Here is a 23,695-nt window from a genome sequence, read left to right on the forward strand (position 1 = left end):
TGTGAGTTGTAGCGAGGTTTCACTTTATATCTAACCTATAGATTCCTTGCCCAGGATTATTTGATTGGGAATTGGATTTGGAATATTATGGCCAACCATGCTGAAAGACCATGGAGGAAAAAATTCGTTTTGCACGCCATCCAGACTCATCATTCCAAACATAAATACACTGAGGTTATAAGAAGGCAAAAAGCAATAAGAATCAGAATATAGTGTTGTAGTTGATGCGCAATGCAGATAGACAAATAAGGTTCCAGGTCCATGACAAGGTCAACTGAGATCAAGAGATCAATTCTGAGATCAATCTGTCTTCCAAAAGAGATCCATTCAAGAGTGAATTGGGAAAACTTTACTCTTTTTAATACATGTTGTAGTTTGAGAGAATTTGATGGGATGGTTTTCTATGTTTCTGTCCCTTGCTGCTGTGCCTGTCCTTCAGCTTCATAAGTTGGGGGTCCCCAACTTTTTTTATGCCATTGACCAGTGTGAATAAGCAAGAGGACTGTGGGCCTCTGCTTTAGAAGGAGCTTTACACTATCTATAAACAATGATGTATGAAAATTGCTCCAAGCTTTTTTCAAAATCTGTAAAGAAAATTTCCAAGGAAACCAAGTAACATTGTATGGTGCTGGAAGCATGGCAACACTTGTGACTGACCCCAGTACAATTGTCAGAATGTGTTGGTCTTTGACACACAAAAATGTACTTTGCTGTACGTTTCAATGTGAATATGACAAGTAAAGTTAATTTCTCTAATCTTAAATATGAGTGGAATTTCCCTAATTGGGTGTTTTTACTGTTTCATTGAGGAAGCTGAGAGCCAGAGCTGCGAGTTAGTTGGCTTGGGAAAGGGTATTAACTAAAAATCAGACTTTTGCTTGGAATTCTGGCTTTTGAAATTCCTAGTGATGTAGGGTATAGTCCAACTGCAGCCAAGTTCTCTGGGGTGTAGAGCAGCAAGTTGCAATAAATCTGAGCAAGTGTGCTTTCAATAGATTGAGAAATAATGAGGTGAATTTTTTTTAGATGTGCGAGGCAAATGCCATCATTGATCTGTACTGCTTCTCGCGTCTGTTCACACAAATGCACAAGACTACTTACTGCTGGTAATAAATGGCAGGAACGGTGGCACTGAATTATTCAGCTCTTGGCTCTGGTGCAGATGTCTGATCTTCTGGGTCTTTAGTTCCTTAAGCTGCAGTGGTATAAGTAGGTCAGTTTTGCACCATCTGAGTATAGTGGCAGAAACTACTTGGTGATGTTACGAACCCCGTAACTGGGTGTCTTACCAGCAAAGATAGAAGTGTCCGTTGGAGTCTGGTGATAACTATTTTCAACAGTACTTATTAGTAAAAATACACAAAAATAATATCAATGCAAATATACAGATAATATACGTCATCAATACTAAACCTAAAAGTGCGTCTATAATAATCGATAAGAAATGAGCTCTATCGCTGTCTAGGGGATAATGAATTGTCAGATGGAAATATAAAGTTCAGTTCAGTTCATGCAGGCTGCGGTAGTTGTTGGTCGCTGTGTTGCAATTGTTGGGGGGAGAGAGAGAGAGAACAGTAACAGCTATTGACTTGCCAACTTTCCTTTACGATCTTGGTTTGATGTGGTGTTGTTGTGGCCATTCACATATGACCCCTTCGTCCTTTAGCTAGGCCGTTCTTCCGTGGAGGACTCGTCACCCAGGCAAGGGTGGACACACACACAAGCCCCCACCGGTCTTGTAGCATTTCTCCTGGTGCGTCTGAGGGGTGTTCCCCAGACCTCACTTTTATCCCCACTCACGGGGCCTCAGGTGTCAATCAGGTTGGGATGATGCAACCCATCAAACCAGCCCACTCTGGTTGCCCCCTGAGGGGTTTCAATGAATAGAACAGTACTCAATAAACAATCCTTCTCCAAGAGACAATAGCAGTAATCAAAGGTTCCGTTCTCTTTTGTTAGCTGGAGACATTCCACCTTAGCTGTGCCTCTCTCTCATTGATCTGTATGAGCTGTTTATCAATAACAACTGCCCTGGCAGAGTCCCTTTTGTCTCTCTTATTTCCTTGATAACAGCGTCGAAATAGTAGCGATTTGCGATTCTCTAAAAGGGGAGCATTGACGATTTTGTACCCTTCTGCCCATCAGAGTTGTTCATCATTCATAACAGTGAGTTGCAGCAGTTGGCAGCCCCCCTGAAGTTGGGTGACCAGAATACATTGTGCAGGACTCAGGATGAACAAAGGCCTCAAGAGCATGTCAATATGGTGGGGGTCTCTGATAGATGCTGCTTTAAATGGTTTGTAGACGGAAGGGGACAGGAGAAAGTGCAGCTATGTTGGGCTGGGTGGTCCCTGCTCACACCTCAGAGAGCTCAGTTGCACTATTTTAAGGTTGCTGGTGAGAGAACTTCAAAATAAATTGGTTATCAAATTACTATAATTATAAATAATTATTTATTGTCACCATATGCACCTCTGTATTTACTGTGAATGGCCTCAAGAAAATGAATCAAACAAGTTAGAATCAATGAAAGACCACACCAATCAAGGTGGACAAAAAAATGAAAAAGCTCTGCAACTACAAAGAAGTGTAATAACTAACAAATAAGCAATAAATATTGAGAGCATGATATGAAGAGTCCTTGAAAATGAGTTCATAGGTTGTAGTTCAGTGATGGGGCTTGTGAAGTTAACCCCTTTTGTTCCAGAGCCTGATGGTTGAGCGGTACTAACTGTTGAATCTGGTGCTGAGAGTCATGAGGCTCCTGTACCACCTTCCTGATGGCAGTAACCTCAAGCTCGAGAGCATGTCAATATGGTGGGGGTCTCATATGGATGCTGCTTTCCTGAAACAGCACTGGGGTTAGTATTTCTCCATAAAGTTTGGCAGAGGGGCCTGGACGGTGGGAAACGGGCTGGGTGTGGAGCTTGCTGCTACTCTCCTTGTATTTGCAGAGGATTTGTCTGTAAACATGATAACAAGGTCTGCAGATTTGGAGTTGAATATGGGATTGGCTTCAGAGCCTCTTTCAGAATCAGATTTAATATCACTGAAATATTTTGTGAAATTTGTGTGGCAGCAGTACAGTGCAGTATGTATTATTGTAATTTATAGTACTTAAAAATATTAAATAAATTGTGCAAAAGGAGGCCCAATATAATGTGGTAGTGTTAATAATTGCAGTGTCCATTCAAAAGATGGCAGAGGGAAAGAAATGGTTCCTAAAATGTTAAGTTTGAGTCTTCAGGCTCCTGTACCTCCTCTCTGGTAGCAATGAGAAGAGAGCATGTCCTGGGTGATGGAGGTCCTTGATAATGGATGGCGCCTTTGAGGCATCACCTTTTGGAGATGTCCTTGATGTGCCATGTTGGAACTAATTTGCAACCATTGGGCTGTCAGGGATAGTGTTGTCTGTGTCAAGTTTGCAGATTCTCCCCATGACCACATGGGCTTCTGTCTGGTGCTCTCTCGTTTGCTCCCACATCCCGTCGCTGTGCTTGTCTGTTAAGTGGCCAATCAATTTGTCTTTAGTGTGGGTAAGGGCAAAATAAACAGGGGCTTTGATAGGAAATGCAGGGAAATGAAGTAGAGGGGGGTGGAAATCGGATTGATGGCACTGCTTTGCTCGGAGTCAGCATGGAAGGTGGGCTGAACAGCCTCCTTTTTGAATGTAGATTGAATGATTTGTAGAAGCAGGGTGGTCTGTGCTGAAGAAGTCTGAGCACTGATAGAGAATTGGCAATTGACAATGAGAGCAGGAGTAAGTGGGTCATTTTCAAGTTAACAGGTTGTTACACAAGGATCGGTGCTGGGGCGTCAGCTATTTACAGCCTAGATTAATGACTTTGATGGAACATAATATACCCAGGTCTGTTGCTGATACAAATCTGCGAAGGGGAGTAAGATGTGATGGGAGTGCAGAGACTTCAGCGACACTGTAGCGCAGCAGCTAGTGTAACGGTATTACAGCTCCAGCAACATGGGTTCAATTCCACCACTGTCAGTAAGGATTTTCTGCATTCTCCCCATGTCCATGTGGGTTTCCTCCCACATTCTAAGACATACAAGTTAATTGGTCACATGGGCAGTGTGGACTTGTAGGCTGGAAGGACCTGTTACTGTGCTTTATCTATAGACAAAAGAAAAAGAGCGATATAGACTAGCTAAGGAGATGGGGCAGAAGATAACAGATGGGGTTATAAGTTTTTCACTTTGATAGAAAACAATATTTTGAAAATAATACCAAGCAAATGTTAGTTTTGCAGAGAAGTCGGGATGTACACTCAATACAGATGGCCAAACAAATGTTAGTAAGGCAAATGCCATGTTTGCTTTCTGACCAAGGAATGGAGTGGAAGAGGAGGCAAGTCTTGCATTAATTGTACAGTGCTTTGGCAATGGAATCAAGCTTTCTGGTTACCTTTGGAACCACATGGTGATGGTGGAGGGTAGATTCCTTCCGGGGATGAAAGATAAGAGATTGTGAGAAATGTTTTGAAGAGTGAAAAGTGATTTTGTAAATCGCCATGCTTTGAGGGTAATATACAGAAAACATCATGGCTGGAGAACCTATAAAACCTATCACTAGGGGGCCATTTAGATGAGGGGTCAGCAGTATAGAACTGAGAGCAGTTGGCATTTTTTTTCCACCCACAGGGCTGCAGATCCTTTGAAAATATCAGTCTCAAACTTGATCAGCACATAAATGCTGTCAGGGTTGAGGTGAGGAAATTGTTGGCCATAAAGGGAATTGAGGAATTGGGAGGTAAGATGGGAAGATGTACTCTGAAGGATCATAGAATGGTAGAGTTGGTTCAGAGGATTTTGGGCTTTCTCTTGTGTTCTTGTGTGAAGTGGAGCTACTGTGTAATTAAAGGAAAGGTTAAAGATTTTGTGAGTAAGCCTGTGTACTTTAGATAGATGATGAAGCTTGGGCTTCAATTCTTGATTCTGCCTGTAAGAAGCTTGTATGTTCTTCCTGTTACCACGTTTGTTTCCTCTGGGTGCTTCCATATTCCAAAGACAGGCTGTACAAGTTGTGGGTTAGCCTTAGTGAGTCATGGGCATGCTATGTGGTGACACCCAGTGTCAAGTATCTTCAGACATGTGGGTATTTGATGCAAGCGATGCATTTCATTGTATGTTTAGATGTTTCAGTTTTTTATGTGTGCATATGCATATTAAAAAAAAAAGTACATTTACTATCAATGTATGTATGCATGTACAACCTTGAGATTTGTCTCCTTACAGGCAGCCAGAAAACAAAGGAACCCAAAAAACCCTTTTTTAAAAAGACCATTAAACACCCAATGTGCAGGTCAAAACAAATCGAGCAAACAACTGAAGTTCGCAAAAGTGAATCCACAGCCACGAAGCCAGTCATTACTGCAGCCGATCTAATAGCTCTTTAAATGCAGACCAGAGCAAAGTTCAAAGTAAATTTATTATCAGAGTACGTGTATATTATCATGTACAACCCTGAGATTCATTTTCTTCAGGCATAATCAATAAACCTATCAAATAATATATATAACAAAATCAATGAAAGACCCCACCAACTTGGGTGTTCGACCAGTGTGCAAAAAACCCCACTTCCCTCTCATCTTAAAGGTATGCCCTCTTGTTCATGATTCCCCTAACCTGAGACAGACAGTGCATTCTCCCACGGTTCAGTGATCTTTCTTAATCAGTAAATATACATTAATATCTAGCCTTGTGAAGCAGTGGGACTCAACCAAATGTATACTTTTACACCAACCAACAATTGCTTTTAGCTGGCATAGTCTGAAGGTTAAACATATCAGCTATCAGTGATCAGGCCGGTGAGGCCATTGAACAAGAGGTTTGCTGGCTTTTTGCATTAGCCCTTCATGGGTCGCTGCTTTGCGCTAGAGATAGGCGGTCGCAGGATAGTTGGCATGATGTGATCATGATTTAGTCATGGCTTTGGTGAAGATGAAGACCGAGAAGCGGGCACCCTTAATGGCAACTGCCAATTTCAGAAATGCAATGGATTCCATTAGCCAGGAGCTATCCATTGTCTGCAATCAGAGGAAGGAATTCTGAGTGCTGAGCAGTAACTCCACATTCGTGAGTTATGTTTCACTGCATTTATGACTCACTGATTATTTTTTCTCAAGTGATGATTCTTCATACAAAGGAGCAAATGTCTGATTTGTCCTTTGCTTCATTGTGGGGATCTAAGAACCAGGGCCCTGGAATTATCACTTTTTGTTTTTCCAGCCCAGACATTTGCCCTAGTTTCGCTGCTGCCTCTGCGGATGAGCCGGTTTTTCATGTCGGATGGTGATTAGCCTTGTGTCTGCTTCTGCTAAGTGTACAGTAATCAGTGTGTAACTCTTCAGCCTGTAAATCTCATACAAACTAAAACAGCAAGTTAATGCTCTTGGCATCAGTGTTTGCATGTTTGAATACATTCATCAATGCTGAACTATTTTACTGCATCATTGGTCTTAGGCAGAATAAGCATTTATTTTTAGGGTATGAGAGGAAAAATATTAAATTCAAATAACCATTTTGCTTCAGCCTAAAAGTTGATCAAAGGCTTCAGCTTGGTGCCCAGTAATCCTTTAATTTACTGTATTCAGGCAAGCACTTGGATAACCAACATATATTGATTGATAAGTATAGTGTGTGTATATTTACACTTTCTGTATATATGCAGACAGTGAAGAAAAACTGTTGGGTAAATACTTTGTCATAAATGATTTCTAACGTAAATACAAAGAAGTTCATGAGGAAGAGCAAGATATTAGGTCTATAATAATTTGTGTTTGGAATGATCGTGTGAAGAAAATCTGACAAAGCCAGGTTAATCTGCTAATATTCCAGCATCTCATTGTGATTTGAAGATTGATTTGGCTGGTTTAGCACAGGATCATTTCAAATTCTGAATGCTTCTGCAAGTTGCTTTATGAGCAGCAAAGTAATTCCCTTGCTGTCTTAATTGTTTTTAGTTGCCACACGATGGGACACTGTCCTTTGGAAGCCGCGCCCAGATTTACAAGCTTTGCATGCTGGCACTGTGATCTTTTTATTTAGATTTACTTATTTGGAGATGCAGCAAGGAACAGGTTCTTGTGGCCCAACGAGCCGCATCACCCAGCAACCCACCTATTTAACTCTAGCCTAATCACAGGACAATTTACAATGACCAATTAGCCTACTAACCAGTACATCTTTGGACTGTGGAGGAAATCCATGTGGTCATGGGGAGAACATACAAACTCCTTGGAGGGGGTGTAGGAATTGAACTTTGAACTCTGATGCCCTGAGCAGTATACCATCAGGCGAAGCGCTACGCTATTGTGGTGCCCATCTCTGAAATGTCTTGAGCACTTGATGTGGAGTGTTGAGCTTGTGCATAGTTTCTGAAGACAAACTGGTAAGTTTGAAATATCAATTCTGAAAGTGGATTAATGTTGAAACCAGAAGTATCGCATGTGGAGAATATAAAATCATTTGGGGTTCAGGTGAGCTTATTGCCCATCCACCTCAGCTGTGGTTACAGTGTTTATTTGCTGGTTGGAAATTTACAACTCTACTTTCTGCCAAATGGAAGATTTATTTTTCTTTGCTTGCATTGGTAAATGTGTTGAAATTGATAAATATGTGCTACTTGACATCAGATGGTTTTCAGGATATTGCTAACTGGATAATTTTAGTTTGATATTTTATGGATTAACCTTTCATGAAAGTCAGTGGGTTGAAGAGCATGGTCCTGAACTATATCATCGTATTATTATTTGCCTGTCTGTGAAGAGGGAATATTTATGTCCGATATGAGCATGGATAGAAGTTTGGCCAATTTGTTCCTTGAATCTGCTCTGCCCTTTAGCAAGATCCTGGTAAATCTGTACTGTTGCGTTAACAGGTATCTAGTGAACTTGGATTTGATACTAAAAAATTAATCCAGTATCACATGTCTATGGTGGAAGAAATTCTCACTCCGCTCTCACAGCTTACCTGTAGATGTGTTTATTAACCATTTCTAGGCCCCTCTTTATCATTTGGGCATTGTTCCCCAGCCTCTCAACTGATGAGTATCTTTTCTCTCTCGGTATGTGACTGGTTTCCTTTCGTAGTTTCAAAATAAAATTTAGATATCCTATAGTCTTCCAAATTGTGGATAATTAACCCTGATGGGGAGTCCTTCCTCATTGCCAACCACATGTCATTTTGGTAATCCTATGTTGTTTATTTTCAAGATGCAGCAGGTAATGGATAGGGGAATCAAGGGATATGGGGACAAGGCAGGGACTGGGTATTGATAGTGAATGATCAGCCATGATCTCAGAATGGCGGTGCAGACTTGAGGGGCTGAATGGTCTACTTCTGCACCTATTGTCTATTGTAACAAGCTCTTGCGTCTTTGGACTGTGGGAGAAAACTGGAGTGCCAGGAGGAAACCCACGTGGACAATGTACAAAATCCTTACAGAGAGTGGCAGGAATTGAACAGGCGCTGCAAAGCATAATGCTAACCACTATACTACTGTGCCACCCCATTTATAAGGCCCTTCTACCCAGAACTAACTATATTACTAATGTGATTCACCAGGGCTTTGTAAGGCTTTGTCGCATGACTTGCAGCCATCATAATCTAATCCCCTAAGACTGCAGATTAATTTGCATTTTAAATTATTTTGTATTTGTGCATGACATTCTAAAGCGATCTATACATGGATTGTGCAGCCTCTCTACCTTCACTGGTTCTAGTTTTATACCACTTGGATCTGATGATCTACCCTTTGAAGAAAATGGATATCTCACACTTGCCTGTATTAAATCAATGAGCTGAATTTCAAAGTCGTTGGATAGTTCCCAAATCATTGGGATTTTGTGCTCTCACTACATTGCTACGAGTTCTGTTTCTCTGCATGCTATCTTTGGATAAAGAGTTGCACCTATTCAGGGTGATGAGGAATTTCTACCAAAGCTTGTCAGTCATTGGAATTCTACTCTGTGGATGTTGAACCATGTTTGAATTACAGGTGAATCAACGGTTTTTGGGGAATGGGTGGGGTGTTGGAGTTTGAGACCAACTTATGTTCGGTGTAATCATAGGTTTATTTGCGGCCTGTTACGCTGCTGGTGAAGGTCCTCCATCTCTGGCGGTGTTCAGAGCTTCCTTCATCGTGTCGGTAGCTTCCATTCAGTTTTCATACTGTCAGTCGTGCAAATCCCGGGTGGAGACTTGGGAATACCATCGCACTCAGATGTAGAAGGATTCTTCATTTCTGTTTCTGTAACTATTTTGTTTTACCAGTCGGGGTTGTTGGTCCTGAGCCTGGAGGACCGGTGGGCCACTCTTAGTCTGGCCTCCACCCTCTGACCTGTTTGGCATGACTGACCTTACCAAAAGCCAAAGCATTAAAGCCCTGTCTCCAGCCACATAGCTCTCCGAGTCATTGAGGCATGTAAGCCTCCAAACCATACGACAAAACTGTGGTCCTCTTGGAGGAGCTGACAGGTTTGCAAAAACATAATTAACATTTTTCGTAATTTTGAATGTGCAGCACATTCTAGAGTAAGAACATAACATAAGAAATAGGAGCAGGAGTAGGCCATCTGGCCCCCGCCGATCCTGCTCCGCCATTGAATAAGATTGTGGCTGATCTGGTCATGGACTCATCTCCACCTACCGGCCTTTTCCCCCGTAACCCTTAATTCCACTACTATGCAAAAATCTATCCAACCTTGTCTTAAATACTGAGGTAGCCTCCAGTGCTTCATTGGGCAGATAATTTCACAGATTAACCCCCTCTGAGAAAAGCAGTTCCTCCTCATCTCTGTCCTAAATCTACTCCCCCGAATCTTGAGGCTTTTGTCCCCTAGTTCTAGTATCTGTCATCAATAAATGTTGAATGGTTAGGGTGCCATAAATTAGCGAGGTTGTGAATTATCTGTGTCTGTCACAAAGCCAACTCCCTTGCCATGTCAATAATTTGTCCTTTGTTAACATGAAGTTGAAATCGGCTAGCAGCCTATGAAGGGGTTTAATGTGACTTGAAGCAATTCCCAGTGATATAACTCAGGTAGGTGGACAGAAGAACATCTTCAAAGGCTCATCAGGCATGATCTACACTTCATGAGTTTGTGCTGGCTCTTTCTGAATACATAAAGATGTTCAGTGTTAAGTATCCTTCCTTAAGGTTATTATTTCCAAACCTATAATTTCCTAATTTTGTCCTTGACTATCTTAAAAGGTGCAGTGGCACATGGAATTTTGCAATATGAGGAACTATTTCTAAATGGAAAAAAACTATAGAAGACTGATAAAATTAAAAATCCACAGATGCTGAAAATCTGAAATTTAAACATACTGGAAAAACTCAGTAGCTCAGGCAGCATCTGTGGAAGGAAAAGATAATGTTTCAGTTCTGAGACTCACCTGCAACATTGACTTTGTTTCGCTCTTTAGGGAGTTGCCTGACCCACTGAGTGTTTCCAGTATTTTTTTCTGGAAAATCTTTTTATGTTATCACTTAATTTGACCTTGATCATAACTATCTGGCTATTGCTCTTTAGTGTAATTAATTTCACCAGTGTTAATTTTTATGATTCTCTGTTGATTTCATGGGCTTTCCAAGATGTTGTTTTCTTGCTCTGCAGTTGGTAATGATTATTTGCCATTTACAAGACAAAATCATAAAATAACGTTTCCATTATTTTGGGAATAGAAAGGATTGTACAGTGCCTTGAAAAAGTATTCAGCCCCCACAACTTTACTATCTCATTTTCTGAATTCAAAGTACATTGACATTGTCTTTTTGAGCTAATCTACAAAGCATGGTGCATCATGTCAAATCAAAAGAAAAATTCCAAGATCTGTCAACAACTTACTGAAATTTAAAAGCAAAAATTGAGGCTGAAAAAATTTACATCCTTTTTGTCATTTTTACACTAACTTGCATCAGGTGCAATACAGTATATTACCCTACCAATTCAGCCAATTTGTTCATGTGGAGGATAACCTGAATGAATACCCCCTCTCTCTTGAATGTCCAACAGTACGGCAGATTTTCAACAGACTAAACCAAAATGAAGACAAAAGAGCATTCATGACAAGTCAGGGAAATGATAATAGAGAAGCCCATATCTGGGAGAAAGGTACAAGACCATTATAAAGGCACTGAATATACCTCGGAGCTCATCGTGTAAGTCCATCATGCAGTCCGTCGTGAAAAACCAGACAATATGAAACCTCAGCTACAATGTTTAGATCAGGCCGCCCCTCTAAACTTAGTCGCCAGAGAAGAATGGCACTTGTAAGAGGCTTCTGTTATGCCAACAGTCACTCTAAATAAGCTGCAGTAGTCTTTTACAAGGCACTATTAGAAACTGAGAGGAAGAGTCGGCAGTGGTAGAGTTGAGTTTTGAGATGTATTTGTCCGAGATAATATGCATGGCATGTTTGAAGTAACATTTGAAGACCTTGGGATTAGCAGGCAGTTCAGCATGGGGAAAAAGTTTTAAGAGACTGAAGCAGACAGTATTAGTGAGTTTTTAAATCAGTCTGGAGGAAAGAATATAATGGTGATCCTGGAACTGGGAACATTGTTCTGTTTTGTATCGAATGACACCCAGAATTTAGATGGGCAGGGTATAATTTTGAAGTATGAAGATGAGGAAAAGGTTAGAAGTTCGAGGATAATTGGAGAAGGTTTATAGATGGGCCTAAAAGGACATATGGCAGTTGAAATTTAATGTATAGAAATATGAACTGCAGCATTTTAAAAATTAGAGGCATAATTAATGAAGTGTAGAATTGGGGTTCATATATGCAAACTGTTGAAGGCTATCGTGGGCAGTCATAAATCAAGTTTTTGAGTATGAACATAAAAGGTTTAGCAATATTTCATTATGAATCACTGGTTAGGTTCTAGGAACTACATAGTGGGGTTAAGGTCTCCAGAGCCTTGGTGGCTTCCTAGAATGGTCCAGGTGATGAGGGGCCATTATGTGAGGAAGCAGGCCAAACTGGGGTTGTCTCCTTTATTCAGACTACATCAATGGGGACATTAGAAAGTATGGATGAACCAGATGGTGTGAAGCTAATTTAACTCGCGGGCAAATTAATGATCAGAGGACATGGATATTTAAGGTGACTAAAAGTACCAAAAGGATGAAGAGTTTTGTTTTGAAGTGATTATGCTTTGAAAGGAACTTGATAAATATTTGAATGCTCACAGACTGATAGCTTGCCCTCTGTTTCTTGTTGAATACTCAACCCAATGTAGAAACCTGGTTCATTGAGTTCAGTGGACCTGAATTCCAGAAGCATAGGTGTGGAGTCGTATCATGTGTAGGGCTCTAAATGAATTTTGAATTTTGAATTTTAAACAGTTTGAACCATCAGCACTGTGGCGATAGAGAGCAGGATAAATTGGATGACTTTACTGAAGAGTTGATGTTGTCATGATGGATGATATTTCCTGCTGTTTCCTCATTTTGTGATTTAACTCCTTTATTTATTTATTTATATATAGTTTATTGATTTGGCCTTTGAGTGGTTTCTGTCCGAATTTGAGTCTTGTGAAATTTTCATGAATACTGCAGCATTGTGAGGCTCCCTGTAAATTTATTGATTAAAGCTTTACAAGAAAATAGCTTATTTATAAGAAATAGCTCAACATGATGTTTATGAATGTCCTTGGTGTTGGTAATCTCTTCTGTCACACCAGTGCCAGTTGTGCTCCCTGCAATTCATGTGAAAGGAAAATGATTCAATGCCTGTTAAACAAATCAACAAACCAGTGGGGCAATCGACAGTCTCTGCAAAAGCAAAATAGTGAAGCTCTCAGCAAAATCCTGATTTGATTTGTTGAGGGATAGTGTGCATTTTGATAACACCATCTCACAGTGAGAAGACTAGAAAGACTTCTGCTTATGTGGTGCCTTTCGCAATCTCAGATGATCTAAAATTGCATTGCAACCGATGAAGGATTTGTAATCGGTTCATAATGTGCTGTCTGTGTATATAATCACAAGGCGTTTAAACTGAGGCCTTTTCTTCCCTCTTGAGAGAGTGTGAAAGATCACTTGGCACCATTTTTCCACGGTGTTATGGTCAATCTTGTCAATTGTGGTATCTTGCTGTGTGTAGATTGGAGGCCATGTTTCCCACGTGGCAAGTGTTTTTGTGAAGTAGTTTGGGCTGTCCCTAGGTTCTGGAAGGTTGTACACAAGACATAGACAAGTTGGAATGCAAAGCTTTAGCATGATGGATGTTAATATGGTTCAGATGGTCTTTTATTTGGTTTTCTCCCAAATATTCTTTCCCATGTTGCCTATTTTTAAAATCTAAGTCAAGTAAAATGGAGGGCTATGTGGGAGGGAATTGTTAGATTGATTTTAGGATGGGTCAAAAGGTTGACACAACATCGTGGAATGAAGGGTCTGTACTGTTCTATGTTTAAGCAGTCATGGATAATAGTGCAGGTTGAATGAAGTGTCCCATTTCTCCTAGTTGACATGGACACGCTTGCCTTTGGGCATATCCAGTTCTGTAAAGTGCAAAATCATCATTTGACTGTTTTTACCAGGCTGTATGGTCGAGTCACACGGACCAGAAGTAGTTGGGATTAGTCCATAGAGTTGAGCAAAGCTTGAAGGGGCAACATGAAAGCTCGGGCTCCCCAGCTAGGCAGGGCAAGTCAGCTAACAAAATAGATTAGCAGAACCAAACTGGGGCTCTTATGTGAATTGATGAATCTCAACAGTTTGATAACACTAAGATCTGGATATTCCAAAGCACAGTGGCTAATTTTTTTTCCCAATAGAGTGCACTTGGTAAACAGGTTAAACATAGTGGTATTGTGCCACTCACTGTCAGCAAATGCTGAGAAAGAGGCATCCACAGAGCCATGTTTGTGATCGGTGCTGGACACGTTCACAAAATTAAGCCTTGTATTTATGGCCTATTTTATGAAATTGGGTCATCTGAAGTAGCACACGGCAGATTTGGTTATTGTGGCTTACCTGGATTCTTAAAGGGATGTGTGGAGAATGCCAATGTTATATTTTCTAAGCAAGAAATTGTTGGAAATACTTGACAGAATGAAATAAGTATTTCAGGTTGATCACTTTTCCATCAGGATGGTGTTTATCCATGGCTACTTAACCATAGAATAGAACAGTACAGACCCTTCGATTCATGATGTTGTGTTGACCTTTCAACCTACTCTAAAACCAATCTAACACTTCCCTCCCACATAGCCCTCCATTTTCCTTGGTTTAGATTTTATAAAAATAGGAAATTTGGGGAAGAGTAATTGGGAGTAAAACAAATGCAAGACAATCTAAATCATAGTAACATCCAGTTTAGTCCACTCCTGGCCACACCATACCAACTCCACCTCATCCTACTCGGCTTCCAATTACGTAGCTACTGCTTGTTGCCAGTGACAACAGAAACAGATCCTTTCTGCAGGTGCTTTGTCTAGGGACACTTCCTTTCAACCAGCTGACATTGTAATTACTATCCGGGCCTAGGGGTCGACTTGTTGCAGGTCTTGTGTGGCCCTGCCAATATTTGGGTCTTTATGTTCGATGTGGCAAAAAATTATATCTGAGATGCCAGAAGACTTCAGCCTTCATGAGAATGAAGGTTAGAAGTCCTCTTGCTAATATCTATCTATCGTCCAAGTACAGATCTATAGTGGTGAAAGATTAAAGAGATGAGGCGTAGGGCTGATCAGCCATGATAGCATTAGATGATGGGGTGGTCTTGAAGGCCAAATGGTCTACACCTATTCCTATTTTCTTAGGCTCTTGAAGAGCAACCACAAGTGAAGTATACTCTATGTGGAACATAGGGAAGATGCTTGTACCTGCAATTTCTTCTCCCATTTTGCATTGACAAAAAAAAACATTCTTATCAATTTATTATAAATGGCAGAATTATGTAAATATTTGCTTTCTGATTTTTTTTAACCCGACAACTTGCCGTCATCTTTCACATTTGTGGCAAATAAATAATCATCATTTGAGCTGTCAACGTTAATAACTGTTTGCAGAGTGTCACAAAACCTTGATCTAACAGTCAGAGATTTCCATTCCCTCAGGCTCTGACAACTAACTATTCATCAATCCTTCTGGGAGTTGAGTCCCTGCATTCTCCAGCACAGCAGGAAACCGGGGTCCAGTAGAAACAGATTTTCTTGTTGTTTTAGTTGACAGGAAAAAAGAACAAATTATCCTGTCTTTCCCAAATTGTGCATGGGAACAAAAGCCACCCGGAAAGAACACATCTAGACAGCTTCTTTTGTGAAAGCTGGGTCAGAGTCTTGAAACAGCCTGCCTAATGGGTTGCTACAACTGTTGTAATAGTTGATGCTGTAAATTGTAAGTGGTTATTAGGTAATCAAATGGGTAAATGGTAGAATGCAGGGAGATTTGATGGGCATGTGGCAGGCTTAAAATTTAATTAGTGTAAATAGGTGCTCAATGTTCAGCACTACCTCTGAGCTCAAAGGTCTGTTCCCTTTGCTGTATGACTTAAGACCTTTAGGACCCTGGCAACATCTTCATGCAGATGTGAGCCTCTGCTAGATGGACAAGACTATGAACCCTCACTGTCTCAGAAGTGTAGCACGTAATTGCCTTTTTGAAACTAAATCTAATGAGCCAGCCACAAAGGCCAAACTTGCAAGTGACACACATCCTGGGAGTGACCTTTTTTTTAAAAAAATGCTTGGTTCTTTTATTTTGTACAGCTTGGTGTAATCCATTCCCACTCCTTTTAATGCAGTTCAGCATTCCTCTTTGTTAGTCAACTATAAAATTCTTAATTTTTTTTTAAAAGAACTTCCGGACCTTGCTTCAGCAGCTCTGTAAGGTGGCGAGTGTCTGTAGCTAAGGCTGCCACATCTAATTGGAGCATTTGGTGAAATATTTTTCCCCATAGGTTGGTATGGTCCTGAACATAGCTTTTAAGCTGCTTTTGAAGCCAAGTCTCTGGGAATATGGTAGTTGCAAAAGAGGAATGGTGTGGGGTTGGCACACTGGAGCTTGTCATAGTTCTAGAGACCTTGGTCAATCCTGACTTCATGCTTTTACATTCTCCCTATGACTGTAAGTCTTTGCCATGGACGCCTGGGTTAATGTACGGGTTGGTTAATTGGCCACTGTATAGTGTGCCTTATGTGTAGGTGAAAGGTAGAATCCAGGGAAGTTGATGGTAATGAGAATAAAACTGTGGGTGCTTGATGGTCAACAGTAGCATGTATGTTCCCATGACCGGTACGAGAGAGGAGCAGAGCTGAGGGGTGGGTTCGATCTGGGGTCACCACAAGGTGGAAATTCCAGGGAAGCCTTTTCCTTAAAGTTCAATTGTTCCCGGGAAGTCGGTCACTGGGCATGCTACAGTTTGTCGCCTGTTTGTGATAATCCTCAATGCTGGTGCAAAGCCTTTGTGGTGAAAGCATTTATACAGAGCAGTTGGACAGGATGTGAGGAAAGAAGGCTGTCCTGGTGAAGTTCCCAAGGCTGCTGGTGGAGTGAGCAGGAACCACAGATGATCGTCGGCAGAACTTGTGAAGTGTGACATAGGAGTGAACTGCAGGATGGATGGGCAACTTGTAGTTTTAATTTAAACCGTAAAGTGTATATCTATTTCCCTGTTACTGATATTTGTTTCTTTAACCAAGTCTTGCTATGATGGCATTTTCGCTTCTGACATGGAAAGTGTATTTCGGCCCATTGTCTCTATGCTTGTTCTGAGTACTGCCATTCCCTCAGTAATTTTCCCTATCCATGTATTCTCATCACATCCCCATTAGCTTCTTCCCTCGCCCTAAACTAGGTTCTACCATTTGCCTAGACACTAGGGGCAACTTAACCTATCAGTCCATCTGACCTTAAAATGTCAGAAGAAACCCACATGGTCACAAGAAGAGTGCTTGCATAAGCTACACAGCTATCACCGGAGGTCAGGATTTAACCTGGCTTGCCGGAATAGTGAGGCAGCAGCTCTACCAGCAGAGCCAATATGGTGAAGGTATTGTGATGTTGATCAAATATGATATCGAGTGTCACCAATGTGGTCATAGACCATGAATCAGAGGCCATTCATACCTGTGTTTTGTACATAAATTATGTGGGTTAACATGTCAAATTCTAAGTCCTGCTTAATAGAGTATTTTGCATACTGTAAATGGGTGCTTGATATTTGACATAGCCAAGGTGAACTGAAGGTTATGCTTCCGTTGTGGATGTTGCTATAACCTTTTATAAGAGGGAACAGCTGAGGGGTGGATTATGTCCAGGTCATCACCAAATTCTACAAAATCTATATGGACAAAATATATGAGCAGGTGTAGATAAATGGGTCCTTTAATCCTGCTCGTCTGTTCGAAAAGATCATCACTGATCTTTTAAATGACGTGACATGGTAGCATAGTGGTTAGCGCAACGCTTTACAGTACCAGCGACCTGGGTTCAATTCTTGCTGCTGCCTGAAAGGAGTTTGTACGTTCTCCCCGTTACCATTTGGGTTTCCTCCCGCAGTCCAAGGACGTACCAGTTGGTAGGATAATTGGTTACTGTAAATTGTCCTGTGATTAAACTAGAATTAAGTGGAGGGATTACTGGGCGGTGTGGCTCAAAGGGCTGTTCCACACTGTATCTCAATAAATTAAAGTTAATGCCAGTTTCTTGCATTGTTTCAGTTTACAAATCAAAGATCTTGGTTTTCAAAGAACTGAATAACTGTACCTCTGAATCCCTCTGGGTAAAGAATTCCAAAGATTCACCATCCTCTGAAGTGATAAAATGGCATATTTACGGGGCTTGGTAACTATATTGCTCCAATATGGTTGGGCCACCTCTCACTGTTGTGACAAACACCAGGGGTTTTGGCTTGTAATAGATCCCCCGGTGTAAACTTGTGCAGGACGTTGTTTGAGTATTTGCAGGAATGATAACTACTAGGAATTGTGGGTGAAGAGAAAAGATGGCATGGGGAAGGGCGGTGGAGGAAATTGGGGATGTAGGAGGGAAATGTTGGGAGAGGGGGACAAAAGCTTTATTTATTTTGACTTGCCACCAGTAGAGATTTTTCAGCTCAAAACTTGGAAGATGGCTCACTAGGTCTCATTTTAAATTTGGAAAACAAGCCATCATATTCAAATGGCTGAAGGGATGTAACTGTGGTTTGAGAGATTGGGATGATCCAAGTCAAGCTTTTAAAAAGAATAATGAACATTTTAACAGTTTAATTGCTGATAATAAAACATGTTTGTTAACAAACTCTAGAATAATGCAAATCTTCTATGGAAAAGAAAATTCTTTGGGCTTACTGTGATTAAGGGGTAGGGTTTACTCAGCACCTTTCACTACCTTGAAGTCCCAGAGCACATTACAGCCAATTAAATATTTTTGACACACAATCAAAGTTGTCACGTGGAAAATGCAGCAACTACTGTGCACAGCAGGAGCCCACAAACAACAAGGTGGTCATATCCATTTAATTTCCTTCTCGAAGATATTACTTGAAGGATAATTGTTGGACATGAGGGATAATTAGGCTCCAGAGAGAACTGCTGTTGTTGAATAATGCTCGAGGATCATTTGCATCCAGCTGAGAGGGCAGAAAGGCCTTGGTTTAATATTTCATTTCAAAGCTGGCATTTGCAGCAGTGCACAATTTCCTCAATACAGCATCAAAGTGCTGGGGTAAACTGTGCTCTCATCTGAGGGTGAAACTTGAAGCCATGTTCTGACTGAGGGGTGAGATTGCCATACTCTGAACCAGAGCTAATGTGCTAAAATATCCAAAATCTACCTCTGGATCTGCTGACTGTAGTAGATCTTGGTGATGTCCAATCATTGTGTGGAAGAATGGTGTTTGTACTGAGACTTATGGGCTTTCAAAGATGGGCAATGTTGCTAGTGCTGACTGAGACTGAATTTCAAGGTAATTTATGGTAACTAATGAAGTGGCCACTGAGCGTATGTTTGTGGTCTTCTGTAGTCCATCCATTTCAAGGCGCAATGTGTTGTGCATTCAGAGATGCTCCTCTTCTCTGCACACCACATTGTAACACATGCCTATTTGAGTTAATGTCTCTTTCCAGTCAGTTTGAACCAATCTGGCCATTCTCCTCTGACCTCACATTAACAAGGCATTTTTGCCCACAGAACTGACACTCACTGGATTTTTATTTTGTTTTTCGCATAATTCTCTGTAAACTCTGGAGACTGTAGTGCAAGAAAATCCCAGGAGATCAGCAGTTTCTGAGACACTTAAACTGTCATTCCACAGTCAAAATCATTTCCACAGTCACATTTCTTCCCCATTCTGATGTTTGGTCTGAACAACAACTGAACCTCTTGACCATGTCATCATGCTTTTATGCATTGAGTAGCTGCCACACAATTTTCTGATTAGATATTTGCATTAACAAGCAGGTGTACTTAATAAAGCAGCCACTGAGTACGTGCATAGTTTGGTAATAAATTTTACTTTACATTGACTTTGAGTTAACTGGATGAAGGGTTCTTACTGAGTCTAATTCAAGTCAAACCACCAGGCCATGGAATGCTTAGGATAGGCTTGAAGAGTTCAGTTATTTATAAAGTCATGACTGTACTTTTGCATTGAGCCTTTCCCCACATAATCCTCCGTTCTCTTGGTGTTCAAATCTTGGCCCTGATTATACTCTGACTATACCCCTGCACATGGCCTCTAATGTGAAAAATTCCCAGGATTAAATGCCTCCACTGTGTACGTAGAGGGATTTGGGCTATCTCAATAATCATCTAACATAGAAAAGATAACATTCTCTTCTGAAGAGTTGTGCGCAGACTTGGTTCCTCAGATTAAAAATCTGTCTACACTTCCCCTTCAAAAGCTAATAAACTTAAATCTGCACTGCAGCCCTTAAAATAAAGAAACCCCTCGTCTTAGCCCCAACTGGATGGTCCTTTTTACTGAGGCTGAATCTCCTGCTAGAGGAACCAACATCTTGCTATGTATTCTGTATGTGTCTCTCAGCCCTTCATGGTTCAAAGAGATTATTTTTCTTTTTTTTAAACTGCAGTTCTGCATCAACAGATTTGATTCTCAGAGTAATCTTGTAATTCATTGTTAAAATATTAAAGATAGGATTAAAATTGCTATTTATGAAGGATATCCATCTTTTTTATAGTTCATCTTTTGAAATGAGTTTACTTGGTAATGTTTGACTCTAGGTATCCAGTGTGAGAGGATGGTATACAGTACGTACAAATAGTGCCATGTCAGTTTTAAGCTTTGAAGAATTGCATTGATGTAGCCAGAAGGAATCTGAAGAATTTGAGCATCTGATGCTGTTAAGCATTTGAACCTGCAGATGCTGGAAATCCAGAACAGACAGAAAATGCTGGAAATGTTCAGTGGGTCAGGCTGCATCTTTGGAAAGAGAAACGGCCACCATTTCTGGCTATAGACCCTTTGTCAGAACGAAATAGGAGACAAGAGGAGCCTGTGGAGCGAGCTGCCAGCTGAAGTAGTAGAAGGAGGTCCAATTGTAAGATCTACTGTGGGCGCCACGGTAGCGTGACCCTATTACCGCTCAGGGCATCAGAGTTCGGAGTTCAATTCCGGTGCTGTCTGTAAGGAATTTGTACATTCTCGCCATGACTGTGTGGTTATCCTCTGGGTGTTCTGGTTTCCTCCCACAGTCCAAAGACACCAGTTAGTAGTGTTACAAACCCCGTAACTGGGTTACTTACCAGCAAAGATAGAGACGTCAGTTGGAGTCTGATGATACTATTTTTAACAGTATTTATTAGTAAAAATACACAAAAATAATATCAATGCAAATATACAGATAATATACGTCGTCAATACTAAACCTAAAAGTGCAGGTATAATAATAATCAATGAGAAACGAGCTCTATCGTTGTCTAGGGGATAATGAATTGTCCGATGGAAATATAAAGTTCGCTTCAGTTCACACAGGCTGCCGTCGTTTGTTTGTCGCTGTGTTGCAATTGTTGGAGAGAGAGAGGGATAGAAAAAAAATGGAAACAGTTACCGCTAAGTGTGTTTTCCAACCTTCCTTTATGATTTCAATCTGTCGGTGTCTCGTTGCTGTGGCTGTTCAAGTATGACCTCTCCTTTAGCTAAACCGTTCTTCCGTGATGAGCCCGCCACCCAGGCAAGGGAGAACACACACGAGCTCTCACCGGCTTTCGCTATAAAACGCTGTCACTGGATTTCTAGCGTTTCTCCTGGTGTGTCTAAGGGGTGTTTCCCCAGACCCGTCTTTTATCCTCACTCACGGGGTCTCAGATGTCAGTCAGGTTAGGATGATGCAATCCCTCAACCAGCCCACTCTGGTTGTCCCCTGAGGCCTGTTTGTATGCCGTAGTCCTCTATGACCCTAGGCAAGTAGGGGCAGTCTCTGAAAGGGTAAAGTCAGGGTGACCATCCGGATAGGCAGTTAAACAAGCCAAATCTGATGGATGAGTGACTGGGAGCAGGAAGAGTGAGAATGCACAAGAGCCAAGATACACACACACTGGAATTGTGGAATACAAGTCCTATAGATCAGGCTGGACGAGACCTCTATTCCCAGAGGGAAAACAAAGGATTGGGGAAGAAACGAAGGAAAATAAAGCTAAGCTAACAGATTGAGCTTTCTGACAGAGAAATCAAGTTGTAGAATTCAGTTTTGAGTCCAGAAGGCTGAAGAATGCTTAAATGGAAAAACGGGTGCAGTTCTGAAGGCTTACATTGGGCTTTACTGTGATGTTCCATGCAGCCACAGGCTGATGTGTTGGGATTAGGATGGAAGCTGAGAAGCTGTAATGGTGCAGGGAGAGTGGGGGAGGAGGATGTCTCTGATAGGGTAAAACTCTGGCGACCATGGGGATGAGCAGTGAACAAGGTACCCTGGTTAGAGGGTTGTCATTCTGCTCTGCAATTTGCAATTCCCACAGTTTGTCTACGTCCCAGCAATCCATTTACTCATTAACACAAGCAATTCAGGCCGGCTGGTGGAGTAGTGGCATCTGCACTGGAATTCGAGGCGAATGGTCCCAGGTTCAAATCCAGCCAGCCCCATGCACGCTTGCCATCTGTGCTAGGTTGAGCGTTGAGCTAGCAACTTGGCCTTTTTTATATATATTTTAAAAAACAGACAAAAATGCTAAAGAAATAGCAAGGGTGCCGCCCGATGCCCCCCAAGGTGCAGAAAGGACCAACAATGAGCATTCTGCAGATGCTGGAAGTGGTGAAGGAACTCAGCAAGTCAGGTAGCACATATGGGAACTAGGGTTATTCTTCCCCTCCGCCCCACATGCTCAGACACTCTACTGCTGCCCTTGTACAAGCTGCTTTAGTTTTTGTATTCTGATGAAGGATCCTCTGACCTGAGATGTTGACTGTTTCTTTCACAGATACGGCCTGACCTGCTGTGTGTTTCCAGCATTTACTGTCTTTTGAATAAGCATTTGATGCCTGAGTCATTTGCTGGCCCTTTTGTGCAGAGCATGGCTTGCCTGTGCAAACAGCTGCTAAAAAAACTCCTCTGTTTGTAGCCCCGTGTTAACATTCAGAGTGGGTCTCGGGCTCTTTAGGGATCAAATCAGATTAAAGTCCAGGCACAAAGGTGTCCATTTGCGTTGAGTCTGGTCCTTAATATGATATGCAAGAGGCACGTTACATATCCAGCTCTTGTCTAGGCTGTTTGGCAGTGATGGAGGTGAGAGAGGAGTTGCAAGTGGACATATTGCTGGTGATGAAGGTGGCTATTTAATTCTAAGATGTTTTAACTGCTTGCCTCATTTCATCGTTGGGGCTCCTTGAATTGTACATCTTTGTTATGTCAGTTGTTTTCCCACAATTAATAGAATTTCTCAGTGTTGTGCATTGCAAAATCAATACAGTATTTTAAATTAAATTGTCTTCGTTGAAAGCAGGAAGGTTATTTCCTGGAGCCTCTGCTGCATTTGTCAAAACTATGCTGCCTGTGATCCATTGACGGGCCACTTAAAGGTTTCCATTTATATTGGTATTTGAAGACAGGTATTAAAGCAGTTCCTATTTCTTGTTCCCCTGCATTTTGTATTTGCAGTGTCAGAAATGACTTTTATTTCTCGAATGCCTTCATGACATGAGGTGCTTCTTCACAGCTGCAAAATTCAGTGTTAGTATTTGACCAATGATTGAACGTTTCAGTATTAGACCACACGCGTAGAATCTGCCTGGTCAATTGCATGTCTGAATCCAATCCATTTGACCCATTAGAGAGTCGGTGATAGGCTGTTAGTCCTCTGTGAATTGCTGTCACGTTAAGTGATGTTTGAAGCATAGGCTTTTTCTTTTGTCCCCTTATAGGTCATTCAGTTATGTGCAGGATACAATATACAGCTACTGTATAATGCTATGCAAACCTAACCTTTGAGTGTAATGCATTGTTCAATTTAGCAAACTGCTCCTAAAGTGCCTGAGCCACTGATCCTAGTAATCAGGCAAATGGGGTAACTGAAGAGTGAGGTAAATGAGGCTCCTCTGGAACTAGGGAAAATGATTAGGCATAGAACAGAGTAGAATGAAATGCTTTAAACTGCCAGGATTAGTAGTTGAAGAGCTTGCTTGTGTCAGCACCAGCACAATTAAGTGTTGGTGTTTGATTGAGAGGGTTACTTGCATAATATTGTATGCCACTGTGCAATGTTACATT

General features: G+C 41.3%; 1 protein-coding gene across 3 annotated transcripts in view; it reads left to right on the top strand.

Moving 5' to 3' along the window:
- Window positions 1-23,695, top strand: part of nectin1b (nectin cell adhesion molecule 1b) — a 780,494-nt gene that overhangs the window by 25,675 nt on the left and 731,124 nt on the right. The window lies entirely within an intron of this gene.

The sequence above is a fragment of the Hypanus sabinus genome, chromosome X2 (genome assembly GCF_030144855.1).
Source record: "Hypanus sabinus isolate sHypSab1 chromosome X2, sHypSab1.hap1, whole genome shotgun sequence".
Lineage (NCBI taxonomy): Eukaryota > Metazoa > Chordata > Chondrichthyes > Myliobatiformes > Dasyatidae > Hypanus > Hypanus sabinus.